Source organism: Acomys russatus, chromosome 2, assembly GCF_903995435.1.
Source record: "Acomys russatus chromosome 2, mAcoRus1.1, whole genome shotgun sequence".
In the NCBI taxonomy this organism is placed as follows: domain Eukaryota; kingdom Metazoa; phylum Chordata; class Mammalia; order Rodentia; family Muridae; genus Acomys; species Acomys russatus.
The window spans coordinates 27,422,545-27,443,537 of NC_067138.1; positions in this window are offsets into that span (position 1 = coordinate 27,422,545).

Here is a 20,993-nt window from a genome sequence, read left to right on the forward strand (position 1 = left end):
TGTACCTTTTAAGTGGGAGGGCAGTCTCACAAACTGAGTCAGAGAGGTGCTTTTGTAAAGCTTTGAAGTTTTCCTTCGCAAACAATAGAATTTTTTCGAGCCTTTCCCCTTCAAAGTAAGAGTCCCTCAAGGGAATGATTTCCTTTCTGTATTTTTTTTTTTTTTAGATTTATTTATTTATTACATATACAGTGTTCTGCTTGCATGTACACCTGCTCACTGGAAGAGGACAACAGATCTCATTACAGATGGTTATAAGCCACCATATGGTTGCTGGGAATTGAGAGATGTCTCAGCGGTTAAGAGCACTGCCTGCTCTTCCTTTCTGTATTTCTTAACCTCTATAAACTGGTAGTACATGTTACAGAAGCCTCGCGGTGGGAGGGGTAAGCCAACCTCAGAATATAAATAAATGCTGAGGGGCTCCAGTGTAGAGAAATTTCAGATGCAACTTTAGAATTGCTTAGGGGATGTGTTTATTGCACCTACTGTGTGATGTTAACATTCCACGCTTATTGCTGAATAGCGCCACTATGAGATTAAAACTGAGAATGTCATGTTAGCAGTGTTGGGAGTTGGCAGTGGTGTATGCTAGTGTAGTAGGCCCTGCTCATCTGGAAGGAACACATTCTGTGGCATTCCTAAAGTGTGATTGTGCTCAGGGATCGTGTTTGTTAACTTATCAAAACTAGAGTCACTGGGAAGGAGGGACACTCGGCGGAGGAACTGTCTCCATCGGAGTGGCCCGTGTGTGCATCAATGAGGCATTTTCATAATTGCCAGTTGATGTGGTAGGGCCCAGGCTGGGCTGTATAAGAAAAGTAGCCGAGCCAGCCAGAGGAAGCAGAGCAGTAAGTCAGGTTCCTCCGTGGTTTCTGCCTGGAGTTCTTGCCCTGGCTTTCCCTGGTGATGGACTTCTAGTCTGTCAGCTGGAAAAATGGCCTTTCCTCCTGGAGTTGATTTTGTTCAGTCTTTTAATCACAGCAACAGAAAGCAAACTAGGACAGTGTGGAGGCTCTGGCCAATCCCTGAGCACTTAGGTCTGTCTCAGAGGCTATTGATACACGATCAAATACGAAGAAGGTATATGTGGCTTTGATACACAATTATCATGGTCAAGGGGATGAAACATTGACATCATACTGGAGAAAACCCAATGTCTACACTTTCACCATTTTTGTCATTGCAAATACCTTTAGAGTCACTGGTACACTACCTTTATTAATAGGAATGTAAATTCCAATCCTTCATCTTCCAAGAATTTCCTCATTGCAGACAAGTGTTAGTGGAACCTCTTCAGAACAAGACGTTGGCTATTTGTTTTGGTGAGTGTATGGACTCTTTGTTCTAGCGCCTGGTTGACTCTCGGGCTCCACAGCACCACTTAATAGTGCTATAGTCAATCTGTCCTTCCAGTCCTGCTCATGCCTTAGTGCCTGCTGCTGTGTACTTTAGGAATGAAGGTTCTATCTGAGTCTTCTTCCAGAACAGTTTGGTGAGTTATAGTTGAAGACCTTTTTGGTTGGGAGCTGCCATGGTGGGAGAACGGGCATCTTTTCTTATTAACCAGATTGAACTCTTCTGGAGATTCGGTAGTGATTTCTCCACCTTTTCCAGGAAGTTTTATATTTTTCAGTTCGAACTTACTCCTGAGTTTGCGTGGCCAGTCTCTATCAGGAGCAAATAGTTTGGTGCCACTGTTTTCAGGAGACCCTTTATTGATGTCTTTGCATAGGTTCATGGCCTTCTTGTAGCTCCCATTAGTTGTGTCACATTTTCTGAAAGCCTTCTGTATCTAATCCTCTGCTCAGTTTTGCTGAGCACTTACATACAGTTGTAACTCTTCTAGTCTGAGTTGTGACAGCAATAGTAATGTGGATTTATTTTTCTTTCATCATGATTTCAAGGACAGATTTGTTTCACAATAAATTTTATCAAGGCAGCATACTGTGTTGCTTTCTTTCCTTGTTAAATTAATACCCCAATCATTCCCCCAACTCTTCCATAGGAGTCTGTGAATTCTGTCTAAAGTTTGGCTGTGGGTCTCTGCATCTGTTTCCTTTAGTTGCTGGGCTAAGCCTCTTAAAAACAAAGACATCTTGAAATTTGAAGAAAAATGGATAGAACTAGAGAATATCATCCTGGGTGAGGTAACCCAGACCCAGAAAGACACACATGGTGTATCCTCACTTATAAGTGGATATTAGTCATAAAGTACAGGCTAACCATGCTACAGTGCACAGACCCAAAGAAGTGAAGTAATAAAGAGCCCAACGGAGGCTGTTTGAATATCACTTAGAAGGGGAAGTAAAATAAGTGTTGGAGGTGGATGGAAGGAGGGAGCTGGGGAGGACAGGGGAGGAGAGCAAGAATCGGGATTAGCAGCAGGGAAAGGGAGTTTGAAAAAGCTGGGTGAGAGAATGGAAATTGGAGGTGGGGGCCATCTTGAAACCAGCCAGAGATCTGGGATAGGGGAGGCCCCACAAAGTCTCTGGAGGTCACCATAGCTGAGTCTCCTAGCAGTGGGGGATATGGAGCCTGAAGTGGCCACCTCCTGTAGCCAGGTAGGACTTCCAGTGGAGGGATAAGGACACCAAACCATCCACAAAATCTTTGACTCAAAAAATGTGTCCTGCCTACAAGATGTGCAGGGACAAAGATGATGCAAAGATTGAGGGAATGGTTCACCAATGACTGTCCCAACTTGAGACTCATCCCATGGGAAAGAACTAATCCCTGACACTATTAAATTTACTCTGCTATGCTTGTAGACAGGAGCCTAGCATAACTCCTTTGGACCTTCTTATGAAGAAAATGTGGTAGGTAAGTTTTGTTTAGGGCTGCTTGTAATGATTTCTGGAATTCAATGTTAATGGGTCAGTAATGTATATTAAATAAGTAGTCGTTAAAAAGCTTTGTTTTGTTAGTCCACCAAGCCATAAAAATGTCAGTGGACATTCATAGGAGCCTTCCCCTGGCTTTCCCACAGAAGCAGTGTGTCACATTGCCTAATATGATTACCACAATGAATACTACAACTCTAAATAACAAGAGTTGGCACCCTGCAAATGCACATACACTGAAGAGAGTGTTTTACACATGTAAAAGATACAAAATGAATAAATAAATAAATAAATATGCATAAAATTATATTCAAGGAAAAATCTACTTGAAAAGATAAAAATATAAACAAAGATAAAATAAATGGAAGTATTTGAGTGACAACATGGAGAGCTTAACTGAGATGCATTGGTAGCTGAGTGGAGAATGTATTAGCCTACCAGAATCCCCACTCCCTTTATTGAAAATAGATTCTTCTCTCATACAATATATACTTATTGTGGATTCCCCTTCCTCTACTTCTTCCGGTTCCCCCACCTCCGATCTCGATCCACTTCCTTTCTGTCTCTCATTAGAAGATAACGAGCTTTGATGGACAGGACATTCTCCATTGTTGAGTGGAGAGTGGGGTCTGAATTTCATGCAAACTCTGATGCCCCATTTTTGACCACGTCCTCTTGATGGGGAGGTCTGGGGGCACTCAGAGGAAGGATAGCAGGCTACCAAGAAGAGACTTGATACCCTATGAGCATATACAGGGGGAGGAGGTCTCCCTCAGTCACAGACATAGGGGAGGGGAGTAGGGGGAAAGCAGGAGGGAGGGAGGAATGGGAGGATACAAGGGATGGGATAACAATTGAGATGTAACAAGAATAAATTAATAAAATATTAAAAAAGAAGATAACAGGCTTCTAAAAAATAATAAAAAATAACAAAGTAAAATATAGTGAGATAAAACAAAAGCCATCATATCAAAGTTGGAAAAGATAAACCAACAGAAGGAAAAGAGCCCTTAGAACAGGCATAAGAATCTATCAGAGAACCACATGTCACACACTCAGGAGTTCCATAATAACACTAAACTGAAAGCTTACACACACACACACACACACACACACACACACACACACACACACACACGCACGCACGCACGCACGCGCACGCACGCACGCACGCACGCACGCGCGCACACACACACACACACACACACAAGCACACAGAGGACCTAGTGCAGACACCTATTTGCCTGTGTTTGCTGCTTCAGTCTCTATGAGTTCATATGATGTGTACTCAGTTGATTTAGAGGGCCTTGTTCTCCGGATGCCTTTCATTTTCTCTGGTTTGTACCTTCTTTCTGCATTCTCTTCTGTGGGGTTCCCTCAGGTCTGGAGGGAGGAATTTGATAGGGACATGTATTTGTTCCCATCCACTGCAGTATGGCTGAATAAGGTACTGATCTGAGTATAGCACAACACCATTAGGAGTCATTTTATCACCTTTTTTTTTCTTTTTCAGACAAATAGTATTTTGCTTTCCTTTAAGGCTCTGAGCCATCTAGTGTCTGGTTCCTGGTCATCCAAGCAGTGTTGGGTATGAGTTCCATCTTGTGGAGGGGCCCTCAAGTCAAATAGGACATTGGTTGGTTACTCCCACAAGCTTTGTGCCACCATTCCCCTGGCATATTTTCCAGGTGGGACAGATTGTAGATCCAAGGTATTGTGGCTGGGTTTGTTTCTGTTTCTCTTTTGGTAGCCTGAAGAGTACCTTCTTATACCAAAGACACTAGGACATAGGAGTGAAACTTCTGGGTAGGCACAGCTGTATACTTTGTCATGTTCAGTGAGCTGTGTCGGTGTTGTCTTCTGCAATGGGGCCTTCTCATTGGTTTGTATAGAGCAACCTATTGTCTTGGCAACAGCCTGAGTTGTTTAGGGATTTCCATGGGACTCCTTTGGATAACAACTCAACTGGGTGTAGCCCAGTCCCAGTACCGTAAGCTTTGTTTGGTGGTGAGAGGTGACCAGTTGGGACCCTGTCTCCCCCATTATTTGGAGACTTTGCTAGGATCGACCTCATGTATTTTAAGAAGTTTGTACTTCACCAGGTTTCTAAATAGCCACTCAATGTCCTTCAATTCTAGCCGTATCTTTCTGTATTCCCTCCTGCAAGCACCTCTCTCCTCCCTCTCCCCACCTCATCCTCCTATTCCCATCCCCCTGCTTCTAATCTACTCATAAAATCTATTTTATTTTCCCGCCCAGGGAGATCCAAGTGCCCCCCCCCCCGAACCCTCTTCCTCACCCAACCTCTTTGGGTCTATAGACTGTAGCTTGTTTATCATTTGCTTAACAGCTAATATCTGCTTATAAGTGAATACATACCATATTTGTCTTTCTAGGTCTGGGTTACCTCACTCAGGGCAATTATTTTTTTCTACTTCCATCCATTTGACTGAAAATTTCATAATATACTTTTTTAAACAGCCGAGTAATACTCTATTGTGTAAATGTACCCCCATTTTCTTCATCCGATTTTTTTGGTTGAGGAACATCTAGGTTGTTTCCAGATTCCAGATATTATGAATAAAGCTGCAATGAACATAGATGTATAAGCATCTTTGTAGTGGGATGGAGTTGTCCTTTGGGTGTATACCCAAGAGTGTTATAGCTGGATCTTGAAAGAGATAGATTCCAAATTTTCTGACGAACTGCCATATCGATTTCCATAATGGATGTACAATTCCACCACCAATGGAGGAATGCTCTCCTTATTCCATATCCTCACCAGAATTGAACTGTCACTTGTTCTGTTTATCAGTTATTCTGACATGTATAAGATGAATTCTCAGAGTAGTTTTGATTTTGATGGCTAAGAATATTGAAATTTCTTTAACTGTTTCTCAGCCATTTATGTTGACTGAGAATTATCTGTTTAGATCTGTACCCCATTTTTAATTGGATTATTTGTTTTTTAATATCTGGTTTCTTGAGTTCTTTATATATTTGGATATTAGTCCTCTATCAGATGTAGAGTTGGTAAAATTTTCTTTGTATCCTGTAGGCTGTTGTTTTGTCCAAATGACAGTGTTCTTTGCCATATGGAAGCTCTTCAGTTTCATGAAGTCTTATTTATTAATATTTATTTATTTATTTGTATTCACTTTACAGCCTGATTCCAGGCCCCTCCTTCTTCTCTTCTCAGTCCCACCCTCCCACCCTTTTCCCCATCTCCCCACCCGTTATCTTCGGAGAAGGGGAGGGCTCCCATGAGTACCAGCCACCCTGGTACATCAAGTCACAGCAGGACTAGGTGCATCCTCTCCCACTGAGGCCAGACAAAGCAGCCCAGTTAGGAGAAAGGAATCCAAAGGCAGGCAACAGAGTCAGAGAGGGACCTCATTCCAATTGGAACCCACATGAAGACCAAGCTGCACATCAGCTACATATGTGTAGAGGGCCTAGGTACAGCCCATGCATGTGCTTTGGTTGGTGATTCAGTCTCTCTGAGCCCCCATGGGTCCAGGCTTTTTTATTCCATAGGTCTTCTTGTAGTGTCCTTGATCCCTGCAGTTCCCTTAATCCTTCTGCCTACTCTTCCACAAGACTCCTGAGCTCTACTTATTGTATGGCTGTGGGTCTCCTCACCTGTTTCCATCAGCTGTTAGGTGAAGCCTCTCAGAAGACAGTTTCGCTAGGCTCCTGTCTGAAAGCATAGCCAAGTATAATTAATAGTGTGGAGGGTTGGCTCTCTCCCATGGCGTGGGTCTCAAATTGAAGTAGTCATTGATTAGCCATTCCCACGATTGCTCCTCCATCTTTATCCCTGTACTACACTAACAGTGTTCTGTTCAGAAAATGTTCTCCTATGCCAGTGAGTTCAAGGCTATTCCCTACTTTCTCTTCTATTATGTTCAAAGTATCTAGTTTTATATTGAGATTATTGATCCATTTGGAGTAAAGTTTATTGCAAGGTGATAAGTATAGATACATTTGCATTCTTTTCCATGTAGCCACCCAGTTTGGCCAGCACCATTTGTTGAAGATGCTGTTCTTTTTCAGGTGTCTATTTCTGGCTTTTTCAAAAATTAGGGGTCCATAAGTGTGTGGATTTATGTTTGGGTCTTCAATTTGATTCCATTAATCAATGTGTCTATTTTCCAGCCAATACCATGTGGTTTTTATTATTATACCTTTGTAGTACAACTTGAAACCAGGAATGGTAAGACTTCCAACAGCTCTTTTATTGTTCAAGATTGTTTTAGCTGTCCTGGGTTTTTGTTTTTTCATAAGAAGCTAAAAATTGTCCTTTCAAGATCAGTAAAGAATTGTGTTGGAAATGTGATTGCGATTGCATTGAATCCTTAGATTGCTTTTGGTAGGATGGCCATTTTTACTATGTTAGTCCTACTGATCCATGAGCATGGGAGATATTTCCATCCTCTGACATCCTCTTTAATTTCCTTCTTCAGAGACTTGAAGATTTTTATCATACAAGTCTTTCACTTGCTTGGCTAGAGTTACCACAAGATATTTTATATTATTTGAGTCTATTGTGAAAGGTATTGATTGTTTCCTTGATTTCTTTCTTAGCCCATTTGTCATTTTTACATAGAAAGACTATTGATATTTGTGAGGTGATTTTGTATCCAGCTACTTTACTGAAAGTGTTTATCAGTTGTAAAAGTTTCCCAGTAGACTTGTTTTTTTTTTAATCACTCATGTATACTATCATATCATCTGCAGATAAAGATACTTTGGATTTCTTCTTTTCTAATTTGTACTACTTTGCCTTCTTTCAGTTATTTTACTGTCAGAGTCATTCTTAGTAATCAAATAAAATTCATTTCTGTTGCCATCCCAAGGCTTGGCTATTTTCTGCTTATTTTTTCAGAACAACGCTATATTTAGACATGATAAACACATCCATGCTTGCTCTGTGGAAGACTCAGTCTCAGAGTATCTGCTCACTGTCCTCACGTAGCAGAGCCTGTTTCCCTGACGTCTTCCTGCAATCCTGGCAGTGCCGTAACACCCGCTGTTTAATGTCCTTTGCTCTAGTTTATATTCTTTGATCATGATAGATCGTTCTGTTTGTAATCTATATCTAATCTCCATTTCTGCCAAGTTCTAGCTTTGTTTTTCCTATTTAGTAGTGGGCTGAAGTCTCAAGTGAAGCATTAAAAATGAAAGTGTAATCTTAGAAAGGGGGGGAAAGACTTGAATTAATTTGTCTCTTTTATCACGTATCATGATGGTTATCATTTGAAGGAGCTTCACAGCTTCTATCAGAGTTTCAACCAAGGATGTTTTCTTCTCCTGGGTGTCCCTCTTTTCTCTAATGTGAGACATAAAGGTGAGATCCTAGACATACTGGAGTGTAGAGTCCATTGACTGCACATTTTTTAGGACTTGATAAGTGATCCATGTCCTTGTGAGTGGAGGACACTCTAAATCATTACTTAAACCTCATTCTCCTCTCTGCTCCTTCTCCACATCTTCCTTTCCTATGTGAGGCTCCCCTGCTCTCCCTCCAGAAACACGTCCCAGCTGCCTCGGCACCTCCCCTCCTTCCTCTCTCCCATCCTTTCCTTCCTTCTCTCCTCTGCAACTGGACAAATTAATCTGGTACCTGGAATAAATAATTCCAGATTCTCTCAGCGCTCTCAATGTTTATATTCAAATACTGCTATTTTTGGTATTCGGAATTCATAAGATTATTTTCTTTTACAGTCCATTTCAAACTTATAATCATGTCTTAGGGTTTTGATGCTGTGAAGAGACACCGGGACCATGGCAACTGTTCCAAAAGAAAGCCTTTAATGGAGGCTGGCTACAGTTCAGAGCGTTAGTCGATTGTCATCATGAGGAGAGGTGTGGTGCCACACAGGCAGATACAGAACTGGAGAAGGGGCTGAGAGTTCTACATCTGGATCAGCAGGCAGCAGCAAGACAGAGATACATTGGGCCTGGCTTGAGAGCATCTGAAACCTCAAAGCCCACCCTCAGTGACACACTTCTTCCAACAAGGACACACCCGCTCCAGTAAGGCCATACTTTTTAATAGTGCCACTCTCTATGAGCCTGTGGAGGCCATTTTCATTCAAACCACCACAAATCACATGTTCCTATCTTTTTACCACAACATTCATTTTTGCTGGAGCCACAAGTAGTATAAAGAACACTCAAGGCAGTTATTGGTGTTAGGTCATTGGTCTCAGTAAGTAGGATGGAGAAGAGTTGACATGTTCTATCTACACAGGTTACCATATGATTCCAGGGTTCTAATAGGAGACCAATTGAGTGGTCACCTTCTTTTGTTGTGATTAAATAAACACATTTGCTGATAAACAATGAACAAAACAATTTAGCAGGAGGAAGTACTTATTCTGCTCAGTTTCTAAGGTGTCAGTGTGTCCTGGCACAGAGAGCATGGTGGAGCACAGTAGCAATGGGAATTGCAGAGTCAGGAAGCAGAGAGATCATCTTGGTGAGAGCCTTCTCTTCCCCCTCACATTCCATTCAGGAATGGGTATATTAGATGCTGTTACCAACATTCAACGGTGGTAGGATGTGAGCACAGACAGACAACTGCTTAGGTGTTGTAGGAATTGTGTGTACAGGCAGACAGCTGCTTACATGCTATAAGAGTGTGTGTAGGCAGACAACACTGCTCAAGTGGTGTAGGAAGGTGAACATATACACAGAGCTTGACTCTTGGGACCGATAGCTTTCTGGAAGCATTGCCAGCCCTGACCTCAAGACGAAAGGGGCAATGCCTTGATGAAATGGCATGCATGAGCCTAAATGGCAGGCTGAGCATGTGGAGGCTCAGGATGTGAAAAGCAATGGCTTCAATGTACTGGGAAAATACTAGAATTGAAGCCAGGGAGGTACAGGTACTTTCTTTCCATCCAAAGAGCAGTATCCCCTGAAAGGAAGACCAGGCTCTCAAAAACTAGGTAGATAAAACTAAGAGTAAGAGTTGCAAGCTGTGAGGTGGGCCTTAGGGGACAAAGTACCCTGAAAAGTGGCAGAGGGGAGGGTGACAGACAATTGCCTATCAGAGAGTTATGGCTAGAATTGGGATTTCTAGGCCATTCTTGATGCTCAGCCTATTTATCTCTAAGCAGATGCTTCTGGCCAGAACAGAGTCTGCCCAATGAGGCAGCCATAGACATCAAAGGGCAAGAGCCAGGCATTCAGGTTCCTGGCCCAACCTAAGGCCCACTCCATGGGAGAGAACCAACCCGCATACTAACAAAGACATTCTGATATGCTTGCAGACTCCTGTCTTCTGAGAGGCTCCACCCAGCAAAGTTTTGAAACAGGTGCTGAGACTCACAGCTAAAAATTGGGTGGAGTGCAGGGAGCCTTGTGGAAGCGTTGGAGGAAGGATAGAAGGACCCAGAGGGGACATGAGCTTCACCAAAAGATCAACAGAGCCAGCCAACCCGGGCCCAGGGTGGCTTGAAGAGACTGAAGTACCAACCAAGGACCATGTATAGACTGGATCTAGGCTTCCTATGCATATATACCTGATGAGCAACTTGGTCTTCTTGTGAGTCCCCTAGTAAGGGGAGTGTGGGCTGTCTCTGACAAGGACTCAGTTGCCTGCTTTTCAGTCACTTTCCCCTGGTGGGGCTGCCTTGCCAGGCTACTGTGGAAAAGGATATGCTCAGTCCTGATGAGACTTGAAGTGCTGTGTGTGTGTGTGTGTGTGTGTGTGTGTGTGTGTGTGTGTGTGTCTTTCCTGAGGGGTTGGGGTTGGGGAAAAGGGAGGGAGGGTGGGACCAGAAGGAGAGTACAATTAGGATGTAAAGTGAACAACTAAATAAATAACATTAAAAGTTGAAACAAAAAGCACGAGCCTCAGCCACATTATGGCAATTCACACGAGATGCGTATGCTTTCTGTAAGTTCCCTGAGCAAAGCCTGCTGCCATAACTGATCTCGAGGGGCCAATACCTCTGCCTGTACTCTAACTAGGTGCATAAAACAATGAGAGTTCTCACTGTACTGCTGCTCTAGAGAAGCGACCATTACTGGTCAAACTCTGCTGTCTTGCCCCTTCCTTCTGGAAAACGTACTGGGTGGAGGTATTTTCCTACCTCTCTGGCTGATCACACTTCCTCTCCCTGCTTTTGCTGTAGAGTTATAAGAAAAACACAAGTGAACGAAGTGAAGGAAGCATTTCTACAGCTGTTTTCATAGCCCGGGCAGTCTACCAGGATGATTCTGCATGTGGAGAAGTTGACTTCAAACAGAGAGAAAGAAAGAAAGAAAGAAAGAAAGAAAGAGAGAAAGAAAGGTTAAACTACTTCAGAAAAGGAGAGAACAGACCAACTGGCAAGGCTCTCTCTCTTTTTTTTTTTTTTTGTTTGTTTTTTGTTTTCAAGGACACACACCTGGATAGTTTCCCAGTGACCTCTTGTTTGGACTTTTATCTCAGAGGTAACTGCTTAAAAAAAAAATCTCTGTAGTTTGTTTTATATATGTGTAATAAAATAAATGTATTATAAAAAATAAAGTAGGTTTTTATAATGAAATTTGTTTAATAATGTATAAAATGTATTTATTTTCTTGATCAATTTGTAGGAATAAACATTACAGAAAAAAAAAAAAAAAATCTCATCCCAGAGGAGGTGCTGCACGACTTTAATCCCAGCATCTGGGAGGTAGAGTCAGCAGATCTCTGAGTTTGAGGCCAGCCTGGTCTACAGAGCAAGTTCCAGGACGGCCAGAACTATACAAAGAAACTCTGTATCAAAAACAAACAAACAAAAAACCCTAACAACCCCCACCTCCCCCCAAAAACTAAAAAAAAAAAAAAAATCATAAACAACCCTAAGGGCTAGAGGGTGGATAGAGCACTTGATGCTTAAGCGGGAAGACTGAGCACCCAGTAACCACATACAATCTGAGTATAATTGTACATGTACCTATAACCCCAGTGCTGTTGGGAGTGGACAGGAGGATTGGTGAGACTGGCTGGCCATCAACCCAGCTCCAGGAAGAGACCCTATCTCAAGAAAATAAGGCAGAAAATAGATGATAGAACAGAACATCTAATACACTCCTCTAGCCTCTGTACACATGTTGGCTCATGTACAACCTACTCACATGTGCATGTACTGCATATATAACTACACACACACACACACACACACATAAATAAATAAATTGAAACATGAAACAGATCTATTTTAATAAAATATTTTAATTATAAAATTGAACATAAATATTAAACACAAGCATATACAGATACTTTAACAAATAGTATCTCAGTTTGGTTTGACTATTTTTGAAATGTAAATAAAATTGCTTTGCAATTGGCTGGACTCGCTTGCTCATTCTCTGTTAGAATGCAGGCACCTATGGCTATTCTTTGTGTTGCTTACTGTCTTTAGTCCACCTTCTGTAGTGGTGGGTAACATCTGTGTATACAGAAGCATGATTTAGGAAACTTATGCATCTTTGGATTTTCTTCTTTTCATGGCAGAGCTTGAACCAAGGCCTTCAGCATGCCAGAAAAACACATTTGCTGAGTCTTACGCCCAGCCCTCTTAAGGTTCTGTAGCTATAGAGGCTTTCTGCAAGCAGTTCCTCTCAGATACTGAGAGAAAACTCATATTCCTTGTCCATATATTCTCAAGTGGATGGTATTTACCTTGATTCTGAGTTCTAGTTATTATGAACAAGGCGATGAGTGAATATCTTTCTCCATGCTCTGTGCACTGTAATGATGCGTCACTCTGGCAGTGATGCTGACAGTGCAAGAGGCTTTGCTAGAGTGGGGATTTGGAACATATAGGGACTTTCTTACCTTCTACTCAATTTTGCTATGAATAAACCTTTTTTCCTTAATTATTTCCTTATCTTAATTGAAATATAACAACATTCCTTACTCCTTCCCTTTTTTCCCTTTATCCCTGTCCTGCCCTCTTCCTCTGACCTTGTCCATGCCCCCCTCAATCCCTCTCTAGTTTATGGCCTCCTTTTCTTTTTTAAAATTATTGTGTGTGTGTGTGTGTGTGTGTGTGTGTGTGTGTGTGTGTGTGTGTATACACACGTGCGCATGTGTCGTCACATAAATATATAGTTGCAACTTACTGAATGTTTACTGGTGACAGTATGTATATATGACTTTAGAGCTGATTACTTGCTACTGGAAAAACAATTGGGTGGCTCATTACTGGGGAAGACTAGATCTTTTTTAAAGAATAGTCTTGAAATCCAGGCTTGGTGGCACAAACCTTTAATCCCAGAACTGGGGAGGCAAAGGCAGGAAGGTCTCTATGAGTCCCATAATGAGTTCCAGGTCAGCCAGAGTTACAGAATGAGACCCTGTCTCAAACAAACAAACAAACAAACAAACAAACAAAACCAATCAAATAAAATGACTTGAAAATAAAACCGAGTCTCTTTGTTGACTTTAGGCTACATTTCTTGATTCATTAATGGTGTGAGGGTTGGCCTTCTGTTTTTGTTTTTTGGTTTTGGTTTTTTTTTTTTTTAATTTATTTTTTTGTTTTTTGTTTTTTTTTTTTTGGTTTTTCAAGACAGAGTCTCTCTGTGTAGCCTTGGCTGTCCTGGACTTGCTTTGTAGACCAGGCTGGCCTCGAACTCACAGCAATCCGCCTGCCTCTGCCTCCTGAGTGCTGGGATTAAAGGCGTGCGCCACCATGCCTGGTTGAGGCTTGGCTTTTTGGCATCCTCTTTCATGAAGAGCCTTGGAAGCCTTTGCCCATTTTGTATTGTTTTCTTGAATCATCAGAGCTAGTTCATCCTCCTAATAATACTTTATTTTTGTTGGTTTTGTTTTTTGAGACAAAGTTTCTTTGTGTAGCTTTTGCTGTCATGGAACTCCCTGTGTGGATCAGGCTGGCCATAAACTCACAATGACCCTCCTCCTGCCTCTGCCTTCCTACGGCAGGAATTAAAGGCATGTGCCACTGGGTGAAGACATGATGACACCCCCTCCCCAACAGTAGGAATGATGCTCATAGGGTCATGTGCACAGGAGAGCTAGACCTGCCACTTATCAATTGCAACACCCAGGCCCTGCTCCTTACCTGAACATCATAGCAGAGCTGACACTGGTGGTGGGAGTGCAGGTGAGCCAGCTCTGAGGGTAAGCTGGCCTGGCCACTTGCTTGCCATGAGATGGCAGTGGTGAGGGGTGGGGTAGGCTGAGGTGACGCTCTCTTCCCCTCTGCCCTCACCACCTAAGGCAATCTAGAGAGCTAGCCTTGGAGTCATGAAAGTGGGTACAGCTGGCCCTGTCCCTTGCCAGCTGCAGCAATCAGGAGGTTAGTCCCTGAACCTTGCCTGGGCAGCACAAAAGAGCTGGTTCTGGTGGCAGGGTGTGGGTCCTGAGAGGCGAGAGTTGCAGGAGAGCTGGTCCCACACACTCATGGAGAGAGAGAGAGAGAGAGAGAGAGAGAGAGAGAGAGAGAGAGAGAGAGAGAGAGAGAGAGAGAGAGAGAGAGAGAGAGAGAGAGAGAGAGAGAGAGTTGTGCCCTCTAGCCCCTACCCCCTCATCACCACCAGCAGTCAGAAGAGTTGACCCCAAGGGCATAAGAGGGGAAAGGCTAGCCCTGCTTCCTCACTGGCTGTGGCACACAGAATGAGCCTTGTACCTCACCTGGGCAACACAGTGGAGCTGGCCGTGATGGCAAAGGCATCGGTGAGCCAGCACTGAGGGTGAAAGAGTGGACGAGCTGGCCCAGCCTCTTGCAGGCTGTAGAACTTGGGATAGTGGGTCCGGAGATTTGACTGGGCAGCACAGTGGCTCTGGCTCTGGAGGTGTGGATCTGAGTTAATTGGCCCAAGGGCATGAGAGCTCACCCTGCCTCCTGCTGATGGTGACATTGGGTGGCCTAGCCACAGCAGTGCTGGAGAGGTCACCCTAGTGGTGTGGAAGAGCTGTTGGGATGACCAACTCAGGTACCACCCAAGCCCAGGCCCAGGGCTTTGGTTAGCCCATCCCCAAATCTACTCCATCTATGAATTTACTTTGTGTGTCAAAATTCTGGTCCTGCAGATCCAAAGCTTCATAATCTTCATGACACAGGGCAATTACCTGGAGGAGACTGGTGACCAGAGACCTAGAACCAGACCATTGACTCATTGCGCAAAGAACATTTGTAAATGAAGATGTGTGGACAGAGAGATATGCACACTGTGACGTATTACAGCTTCTACCATGAGATGTTTTCTATACTTTGTTTTTGTTTGCGTGTTTTTCTGTTTTGCAGGGGGCAGGGGGAAGGTTGCAAGGGTGGAGGGCAGATATGAGGGGACAGGGAGATGAGTGGGTCTGGAATATATGATGTGAAACTCATAAAGAACCACTAAAAAGGTAAAAAAAAAAAAAAAAAAAAAAAAAAAAAAAGATATGTTGCCACCACTCCTGGCTCTCTTAATGCTGTTTTTGACATAAAAAATTAAAGATATTTTATCACATCAGTGTTTTCTGAGCAAGGCTGTGCTACTCTCAGGTTTACCGTTGACTTGGTTTCTGTACCATAATCCTGGGGGTTGGTGTCTGGTGGACACAGAGGCTGTATGCAGTCTATGGTATAGTCTCATACTAGACTATGGGCTTCTAGTGGCTTCTAGGGGTTTCTAGGGGTAGGTCTGGGTTCCAGAATATGTATCCTCAATAATGCTCTATTTGTTCTTCTTCTTCTTCTTCTTCTTCTTCTTCTTCTTCTTCTTCTTCTTCTTCTTCTTCTTCTTCTTCTTCTTCTTCTTCTTCTTCTTTTTGTGGTAATATATAGATTTTTATTTCCTGGGTATCATACAGTCCAGATTTTCTTTTTGTGATAGTTTACTTTAAATTATATTTTAATTAGCTTACAAACTAGTATTTCTTTTTTTTTTTTTTTTTGCCTGGCTCGAACTTTTATTTTTTTTCCAACATTTTTTTTTTATTTATTCTCGTTACATCTCAATAGTTATCCCATCCCTTGTATCCTCCCATTCTTCCCTCCCTTCCATTTTCCCCTTACTCTCCTCCCCTATGACTGTGCCTGAGGGGGACTTCCTCCCCCTTTATATGCTCATAAGGTATCAAGTCTCTTCTTGGTAGCCTGCTATCCTTCCTCTGAGTGCCACCAGGTCTCCCCTTCCAGGGGACATAGTCAAATATGAGGCACCAGACTATGTGTGAAAGTCATACCCCACTCTCCACTCAACTGTGGAGAATGTTCTGTCCATTGGCTAGATCTGGGTAGGGGTTTGAAGTTTACGGCCTGTATTGTCCTTGGCTGGTACCTTAGTTTGAGCGGGACCCCTGGGCCCAAATCTGCCTATCATCATGTTCTACTTGTAGGTTTCTAGGACCCTCTGAATCCTTCTACTTTGCTATTCTCCCATGCTTCTCTCATATAGAGTCCCAATAGGATGTCCTCCCCTCTGTCCTAGTTTCCTGGTAAGTGAAGACTTTCATGGGACATGCCCCTTGGGCTCAAACTAGTATTTCTTAAGGATTCTTTATACATTGTACATTTCCTTTAACCCATCTCTTCTCTCCTTTGCTCTCCTTTCCTTATTCCCATCCTGTCCTCATTCTCCCTTAACCTTTCACTCTCCATTATTGTCCAGACCACCCATGTCATTTCACGTGTGTTCTACTACCACCTTCTTGTAAACTTTACTTGTGAGCCAAGATCACGTCTCCATCTAGCTTTCTCATACATTTCAAAGCCTGGGCTTTGAATGCCCTATGGCCCATTCTTGCTTTAAGAGACTTTGAGATTAAAAAAAACTTTTTATTTTATTAATTTATTCAAATCACATCTCAATTGTTATCTCATCACTTGTATCCTCCTGTTTCTCCCGAGATCATTGGGTCCAGTCTCAGGAGGTACCTGCTCCTGTGGCTGTAAGCATACATTCCCTCTTTGGCTTTTCTTCCCACTCCTTTGCTCAGCTTCCACTTATCCTCAAGTCTCTCTTGGTCTCCAGTCCCCCTGAGCTTGATTAATATGATCCCCAGTCTTCTGGAGGGTTCTGCTCTTATCACTGCTTGATCACAGTATGTATAAAGCACTAGTGTTTTGATTTGCTCTTACAGTGTTCATTTGGTTTTTGAGATAGTGTCTCTCTGTGTATTCCTGGCCATCCTGGAACTCAAATTGTAGGCCAGTCTGTCCTTAAACTCACAAAGATCCTCCTGCCTTTCCTTTTGGAGTGCTGGGATTAAAGGAATGACCTGCATGCCTGGCTGGCTCATAGTATTTCATAAAAAGAACAAACATGACAGAAGAAGAAGAAGAAGAAGAAAGAAGAAGAAGAAGAAGAAGAAGAAGAAGAAGAAGAAGAAGAAGAAGAAGAAAAGATAAGAGAGAAGAAGAAAGAAGAAGAAGAAGCGAAGAAAGAAGAAGAAGAAAGAAGAAGAAGAAGAGAAGAAAGAAGAAGAAAGAAAAGAAAAAAGAAGGAAGAAGAAGAAGAAGAAGAAGAAGAAGAAGAAGAAGAAGAAGAAACGGAGCATCATTGAGGATACATATTCCGGAGCCCAGACCTACCCCTAGAAGCCGCTAGAAGCCCCTAGAAGCCCGTGGTCTAGTATGAGACACCATAGACACCTAGGCAGCAAGGGAAGCTGGTGAATTCTGAACCTTATACCCAACACGATGCCGTGCACAGCACCTGATAGCATCCCCTGCCTGCACATGAACTCTCAGCCACATACCAAGATCATCAGGTTGACCCACTCATTACATTTGGGAGATGTCTATGAACTCATTAATAAGGGTGAAAATATTTTCTTCATTAGAATGTCTTTCTTGGCATGGCAATGCTGGTAGTCATTTAAGGTTGGGTGACAGAAGCAGAACACCTGGAAGTCCCCTAACAGAGTGAGAAGTGTTCAAAGCCATCAGTGAAAATTAGAGAAGAAGTCATAATCCAGTCATCAGAAGCGAAGAGTGTAGGGAGACTGACAGCGGACCAGACACTGTAAAGAGTGAATTCCTTGTTTCATTTTGATGCATATGAAGTGGCCACTGTGAGTCTTCTGGGCAATCCAGGCTGTTTATCTTTTAAAAATAGGGCAGTTTCTGCCCAGCTGCAGCCCTGGGCCTGCCCAGCACACAGTTCAACTCTGCTGCTCCAAGCTTGAGAGCACTTCCTTCCTGGCCTTTCGGGCTTCCTGCTCTGGCCTTATCACCACACAAAACTCGGCACTGTACTTGAGCGCACTTACTGTCCATAAATGGCAATCTCTCTTTCTGCTTTTAAAACAACTCTCATGGACCAGATGCCCTCTTTATTCCCAGACTTGATCTTCATGCTAACAGAGCAGAATTCAGATGAAAGTCTGTCTGCTCCCAACCCTCCTTTTCTCCTTAAGTTTTCTGTTTTATGAGCCAAGGAAAATAAATAACAAATAGCATGCAACTAGGAGTCAGAGAGTAGAGTCAGAAGTGTGGTGTGTCCAGCAGCTTGGGGAGATGGTTTCCTCTATATGGGAATTACACTGTCTTTCACTTCCTTCATCTTATCACACAGCTGCCTTAAAGGAGTTGGGTGGTGAGAAACGCTGTGTGAACAGACTCGTTAGTACACATGTGAGTGCGAGGGTTAACTCGGAAGGTGGTTTTCCTCATCGTCTCTGTGTTCACTTAGGAAAACTTGAGAGTGGATGTTAGGTAATTCTTACACGGAGATCTATTAAGGATCAGGTAGGGGAATTTTTAAAGCTTGCTTCCCTAGGTGTTTTAGTATTCCTGATGAAAGCGCAGCTGAAAGAGTTTCTGGGGACCTAAAATAAAAGCCGCTCTTGGCTGTTCAGTGCATTCAATAAAAGCGGTTTTCGAAGATAATTTTAAATTTCATATGGTACTCATCTGGAAAACTCAAGGGGTTAATGAAAGGCAAAAGCAGCTTCAAGGATGTTTCTGGAAGTGTATTGGCTTTCTAAATTCAACTGCTTTTCATGAGCTCATCAGCTTTCTTTAAGGTATTATGATCTTTTACCCAGGCCAGGGAATTTCCTCAGATATGATTAAAGAGTGGGCGGGGCCACATCCTCTGAAGTCAAAAGACTTAGTATTGGAGACATGAGCTGCCTTGGCAGCGTTCCCCACGTTATTTCAGAGGAATTCCCCCTTGAAGAACAACTGCACAGTGGAAGGCAGAGGTGGAGGAAGCCTTTTGAAATGTATTTATTTTTCAGTCTGAAAGTTGGTGAGGATTTTTTCCTTTGCCTGTGGAAACTACAAAAGACAGTCAGGGAAAAGATTTTGAAGTCTTTTTCTTTTTAGGATGAGTAAATTAAGCAAGTGATGGGCACTCAAAATTTCTTATGGGATGCACACAATCATTTTGAATTTTATTTCCATGACCTCAGTCACAAGAGGTGACCTGTGGGCCCTGGGTGATGGTGGCCTAGACCCTTACTGCTCCTTTAAGAACAAGGTAGCAGATAGCGTTAATGAACCTACAGAGCTTAGTATGACATCGTCTAAATGAGTGGGACAGAAAGATAAGAGTGGTAGGTATCAGATGGAATTTCGAAGGAAGTTTCTGTGGGGAGGAGGTTTGCTGAGGCTGGTGGAGAAGCAGCCTCAGTGGAAGAGAAGACCAAGGCTGGACAGAGCAAAGAGCTTGTGGGTAAACCAAAAAGCCAGAGCACAGGGAGTGAGGCCAGAAAGGAGAAGAGGGAGGAGAAGTCTGGGAGGAAGGCAAGGCCTAAGTCCTGAGTGACCTAATAGGCCACAGTAAGAGATTCGGATATTGGCTTTTATTGTGGTTCATATACACATGTACATAAGATAAAAGACACTATTTAAATTAATTTTAAGTACACAGCTCAGTGCCATCAAGTACATCGCATTGTAGAGTGATTTTCACAAGTCCTATCTAGACCTTGTTTTTAATCTTCCCAAACTGAAATTCCATTCCCATCAAACAGTACTTCTGAAAATCCGATCCTTCCGTGCCCAACAGCCACCATGAAACTTCTTGTTTCCACGAATTTTAGGTAACTCATTAAGTGAACTCATATAAAGGTAGCTCGCATAAAATGCCTTGGTTTTTTTGTGACCACTTGGCACAGTGTCTTAGAGCTTCGTGCATGTTGTAGAATCTCATCCTTTTTAAACTCAAATGATATTCCATTCTAGGAACATCCACGCCATGTTTTGTTCATCTGTTCATCGACTTGTGAGTATTTGGATTGCTCCCGTATTTTGACTACCATGAATCAAGCTGTATGAACATGGTTATATAGCTATTTGTTTGAGTGTTTCTCTCATTTCTTTAGGGTCTATACTCAGCAGGGGAATTTCTAGATCATGTAGTGTAGGGGTTTGAATAAGAATGGCTCCCACAGCTGTGTGCAGTGGTGCATGCCTGAGGAAGGCGGATCTCTGTGAGTTCAAAGCCAGCCTGATCTACAAAGAGAGTCCAGAACAGCCAAGGCTACACAAAGAAACCCTATCTTGAAAAACAACAACAACAACAAAATGACTCCCATATGTTCATAGATTTGAATGCTTGGTCACCAGGATGTGTCACTATTTGAAAGGATTAGAAGGTATGGACTTTTGGAGAAAGTGTATCAGTAGAGGTGGGCTTTGAAGTTTTGAAAACCCAAGCCAGACTCAGAGTTTCTCTTTTTCTGGCAGATCCAGATATAGAGCCCTCAGCTACTTATCCAGCACTATGTCAGCTTAGTGCTTCCCACCGTGATGATAATGGACTAAACCTCTAAAACTGTAAGCCAACTCCAATGTAATGACCTCTTTTATAAGACTTGCCATGATTATAGTGTCTATTTATAGCGATAGACCACTAAGACAGAAGTTTGTACCAGGGTGCTTGGTATTCCTGTGACAGGCCTGACCATGTATGCTGCCTGTGTACAGAATGTGCCCTTTGAGACTTTGGATTAGGAGATCAGTTTAACTCTTTAAGTGGAACTTAATGGGGTCATAGTAGTAACACGTGAGACTGTGAGACAGTGGTGCTAAGATCAGTGTGGATTATGGTAATATGAGGACCCAGCTTGAGAAGTTTCAGAGGAGAAGAATATCAGGAAGTGGACTAGAGAAAAATTTTGTGCTATTTTGGTAAAGACTACGGCTGATTTCTGTCATTGCCCTCCAAAAGTATGTCTGAGGCTAAACTAAAGACTTTTGGACT